The following is a 5,824-nucleotide window of genomic DNA, read 5'->3' as shown; positions in this document are numbered from 1 at the left end:
CACAGCTTTGCTGGTTTGAAGATGGAAAGAGCCACAGAAGAAGGAATGCAGGTGACACCTAGGAGCAGAGACCAGCCCCTGGCTGACAGCCAGTAAGAAAATAGGGAGCTACTTCCTACATCAGCAAGGAACTGGATTCTCTCAACATGAATAACCTGGAAGTGGATTTTTACCCAAAGCCCCAGCATAAGTTCCAAAACCTTGATATTGGCCTTGTGAACTACTAAGCAAACAATCCAGTTAAGCCATGCTGGACTTCAGACCTACAAAACTATGGATAATGAAAAGGTACTTTTTCTTTTTAAAACCACTAATTTTTGTGGTAATTTGTTATACAGCAAAATAAAGCTAATCTATGTGTCATACATTCATTTTCAGCTGTTAAATTTTCTGTAAATCTACTTGAGAAATGCATGTAAAAACAAAAATTAACAACTTTATATTAATACTTTTACTGGCTTAGTCTCTTTCCTGAAACAGAGAATGCAATGTATAGCCATTGGCAAAATACAGACCACCACCCATATTTGTATGGTCCATGAGGTAGTTTTTACATTTTTATGTAGTTGAAAAATATCAAAAGAAGTATAAAATATTATAATACATGAACATTATGTGAATTTAACAGTTCAGTCTATAAATAAAATTGGAACACTGACACATTCACTGGTCTACATATTGTTTACTGATGATTTCATATCCAATAGAAGGATTTCATATGCGATGACAGTGATTTGTGTAACAAAATCTTTTATGCTCCCCTGCCTCTGCAAATTTTCATTACTTTCTAAATTCAAAACTTGTTTTAAATTCTACCCACCCTTTCACTCAACTTAAATTCTATCATCACTATATATCTTCCCTGAGGATCTTATCCATTTGAGATTGCAAAATCAAGGTAAGTATGTAACCATCATTTGACACATTTGATTTTTAATATTATTATTATTTTCATATCTTATTTCCCCAACTTGTAACCAAATTACAATTTTCTGGAAACCAAAGATTATGCTCCACAATTGTTTGGACAATCACAGTGCCTATCAATATGTAGTATACTTGATATTGGGAATAATAAAGCATTCCATTTAGTTGTTAAAATTGTCTTTTAATCTGCACCAAATCCTTTTAATTTGAATCCTTTGATAAGGGAAGTAATAATGCAATATCTGAGCTTATTTTTTTTGTTTATTGGGGACATGAAAGATAAAACATATTTTTCCCCTAAATGAAAGGCCTTCTTATTTTCTATAAGTAGCCCTGATTTTCCTCAACAACTCTGCAAAAACAAATTCTTCTCAAACAGGAACTTGGCTAAACAAAGTTTGTCAAGTAACATTTTAGATATTACTCTTCCTATACTTCAGGTGTAGTTTGCTTCTGTTATACAGGAGTAAAATCTTTTGAAAGTGAAGTATTAAGATCAAAGAGAATTAATATTAGAATCAATAATATGCATTATGTATTAAGTTAAAAAATGATTTCTGCTTATTGAAGGCAGAAGTGGTAAAAGGAAACAGTAATATTTGGAACTGGAATATTCTGATCACCTAAAGGAACACCATACCCTGATTCTTTGGAAAAGCAAATATTTTCTGTCCTTTATCCTCCTTAGTTTTCTACCTGGATTCAAGCTTATGACTCATTCTAGAATGGTAATGTAAAAAATGATAAACAATATTTTCTCTCCTTTCCCAAAGTTATGAAAAAGGCTCCAAGGATGAGAAAATGAGTGCCACAAGCCTGTATTTTTTGCTAAGAGAGGCTGAACTACCTCTGCAGGACTTGTTCAGAGATGGCCCATCTGGACTTTTACCCACCTACTCCATTGCCTCTCCCTCTGTCCTACACCAGCACCCTTTTCTTTCCAACATACACGTAAGGGAAGCAAGAGGTTCACTGAGATTTTTTTTTTTTTTTTTTTTTTTTTGGGGGACGAGGGCCTACTCACTGTTGTGGCCTCTCCTTGCAGGGCACAGGCTCTGGACACGCAGGCTCAGCGGGCATGGCTCACAGGCCCAGCCATTCCGCGGCATGTGGGATCTTCCCAGATAGGGACACGAACCCGTGTCCGCTGCATCGGCAGGCGAACTCTCAACCACTGCGCCACCAGGGAAGCCCTCATTGAGATGTTTTAAAGGTAACTTATACAAAGAGAGAACTCGCTGTGAAGATGAATATATTTCCTCTCCCATTTACGCTAGATGAGATCGCTAGCAGAAAAACACGTTAAAAGAAGTGATAGGCATGATCTGTGGAGACTGGCTTCTTAACTCCAGAAAACTGTCCCATCAGTACTGGGAAAAAAGGTGTCTCAGAGCCAGTTGGAGGCAATTGGGAAAGTAAAGCTGTTTTCTGATTATACCCTACACAGTCTAATCCATTCAGCAACATAGAATTTGAAGACCATACAACAGAAAGCAGCACATTTAGTAATAAATTTGTGGATTCCAGATGCTTTATTTTATCTGTTGAATAAATTTTCGTGTCTCAAGAGTGGTTGATCTTGTGGGTTTTATATTTGTACATCACTCCACAAATAAGATATGGTTACATCTTTACAGGATGTTGATTTCTGATTACATATTTGGAGGTTTAGCCTAATCCTTGGTAAAGGACATGGATTAGAAAATTTCCCCCAATCCCACTCTGAGTAAATGGAGAATGGGTTTCTTATTTATAACTGATGATATGGTAAGCAGTTTTCTATCTTTCCATATGTATTGGTAATGGAATAAGTACATCAGAAAAGTTGATTATTGGTTAGAAAAAAAAAAAGAAAAACACATATACCTTCTGACTTATTTTGTTTGCAACATGCATGCTCAGTGGTATATTAGTCACATGAAAAAATTAAAACTGAGCCAAAAGTTCCCTAGTAAAACCATTATTATTGATTACACAAAAACTAGATTATTATTAAAGAAGTTTACACCCAGCTTAACACATTTATGGAAGAATCAAATCAAACAAAATCCAGATTTGTGGAGAGTTGAAATCCTAAGTAGAATAGATATTTTTTTTTCTAAAGCAACTGTAACATTGCACAGAAGAAAGACATAAGTACGTGATTAATATATTTAAATATCTCAAAGGACAGACTTAGTTGTTCAAATTATCATTCAGGGTCAATATGACAATACATAGTGTGGAAAATATGTATAAATGATAGAAGGTGTGACTTTTTTTTTTTTTTAACAGAAGAGTACACAAACCTTGAAACTATAAATGGCATTTTTGACCTCCACATTATCCTCAGAGGTCTACATCCTGCTTCTTTCTTTATGGAAAGAAATCTGCATTTCAGTAGTAACTGATTAGTTTAAGTGGGTTTCTGATGGTAAGTTATAATAATAATAATAATTCACACATCAATATTTTGTACTTAGAATATGAAAACACCACATTTTTTCTCAAAAAGCTCAATAAAACTATTGTCTAGTGATAGGTAAAGTTCCAAATGAAGTACATACCCTCTCAATTTTACTTTTAGAATTACACTGGGTATAGAATTTCTTTAAATTATAAAAGACTATATAGCTCTAATTGTATTTTTCCAAACTATATTTATTGGTAAAGGCAGGGTTCCTGAGAGAAAAATTTTAATATGATAACCCTTTAGAAAATAATAAATTTTTAAATAAAAACAAATACAAACTTAACCCTATATGATTTCACTGTGTCACTTCAGACACACAGGAAATGTTCTATAGATCATTAATCCATTTTATAGTAACTCTCCTAAATTTTGAGACTGGTCTTCAATGGTTCTATACTTTGGCTCAAATAGAGTGGAACTTGGAATACTTGGATAAACTATCTTTAGAGAGATTTTGAAAATAATCAATAGTTTGTCAAATGTATTAATCCTTGACCAGGAAGTTGGTCTTCCTTGTAGAAATAATAATGTGAATAACTTTGAACAATTTAGAGAGTTAGTATGAAGATTCAAACATATCTGTTTCTGGGCCCATTTACTATTTTGTATTATTTTTAAAATTATTAATTAAAAAATTTTAAACCTTTAGTTTAAATAAAATTTTTCAGTATTCTTTTAGTAGTAAATCACATTTTAAAACTTCTGAAGAGCACACTGTATTTCCAAGATGACCTGCATTATACTTAGATAAGCTAAGCCAACCTTTAAAATAAATTCCAATTATATTAAAGAGAAGAGATATGTCTAGGTACTTTGGGTAGAATTCTTAGAAGATTGCAAAGAGTTTTTTGAAAATAAAGCAAAACTTTACTTTTCCCATAGTATGAATTAAAATGCATGTAAACAGTTCTTTCTATTTCTAATATTTGTTAAATCATTTTTCATTTCATTAACATTACTTTTTTATCTCTGAAAAAAAAACCAACTTGTTCTTCTGATAAGAGTAAGTTAAAGGAATTTTATCATTATAAAATACAATTGATTTGTTCCACATCCTTGCCAACGCTTGTTACATTTACTTTTTCTTAATACCCATCTTAATATGTGTGAGGTTATGGCTCATTGTGGTTTTAATTTTGGATTGCCATAATAAAATTTTGAGCACATTTTCATAGTTTTGTTGACCACTTGTATGTCTTCTTTGGGAAAATGTCTATTAAGGTCCTTAGTCTATTTTTTAAATTGGGTTATTATTATTATCTGTAAGCCTTCCTTATATATTTCAGAAATTAACCTCTTATCAAATATACGATTTCCAAATATTTTCTCATATTCTCCAGGCTGCACTTTCATTTTGTTGATGGATTCTTTTACTGTGCAGAGTCTTTTTAATCAAACATAGTCCCACTTGTTTACATCGCTTTTGTTACTTGAGTTTTTGTTATCAATTCTGAAAAAAAATTGCCAAGCCTAATCAAAATTGATGTCAAGGAGCTATGTTCTAGGAATTTTACAGTGTCAAGTCTTACATTCAAGTTTTTAACCAATTTTGAGTTGATTTTTTTCTGTTTTGTGTGAGATAGGGTTCTAGTTTCATTATTTTCTGTGTGGCTGTCTAGTTTTCTCAACACCATTTTTTGAAGACATGATGGATCTTGTGTAGTAAATTAATTGATCAGTTTATTTCTGGGCTTTCTATTCTCTTCCACTGGTCTATGTGACTGTTCTTATGCCAATACCATACTGTTTTGATTACTAGAGCTTTGTAATATAGATTGAAATCAGGAAGTGGGATGCTTCCAACTTTGCTCTTTTTTCTCAAGATTGCTTTGGCTATTCTGGATTTGTGTGGTTCCATACAAATTTTAGGATTTTTTTTTTCTAAATCTGTGAAAAATGCCATTGCTGTTTTGATAGGGAATGCACTGATTCTGCAGATTGCTTTGGCTAGTATGGTCATTTTAATGGTATTAATTCTTCCAATCCATTAGAATTGGATATATTTCCATTTATATGTGTCATCTTCAACAACGTTCATAAATGTTTTGTAGATTTCAGTATACAGATCTTCTGCCTCTTTGGTTAAATTTATTCCCACATGTCTTCTTGCTTTTGAAGGATATGCCTCATCTCTTATTCAAATCTTAGAGATATAAGGAATAGTTTTTTGAATGTTGTTTTCATATTAAAAAGCATTTGAACACCTCCCTTTATTTCTCTTTATATATATATATATATACATATACATAAAAGCATTTTTCCCTTTCTATCCTTGAAATTACTTTTTAAAAATTGATTAAATTACATTTTTGAGATTACCAATGTTTACCTTTTATGTTGGAAGCTTTGAAAAACATAACATCAGTGACAACAACAGGTTATTTTTAAGTTATTGTTTTTTTTCAAGATGCAGTTCAAAAGTTCATTAGCATTTGTTAACAAAAT

Source organism: Neophocaena asiaeorientalis, unplaced genomic scaffold (assembly GCF_003031525.2).
Source record: "Neophocaena asiaeorientalis asiaeorientalis breed wild unplaced genomic scaffold, Neophocaena_asiaeorientalis_V1.1 scaffold127, whole genome shotgun sequence".
Lineage (NCBI taxonomy): Eukaryota > Metazoa > Chordata > Mammalia > Artiodactyla > Phocoenidae > Neophocaena > Neophocaena asiaeorientalis.
The sequence above is the reverse complement of the archived record's forward strand: the minus strand, read 5'-3'. Positions refer to the sequence as shown.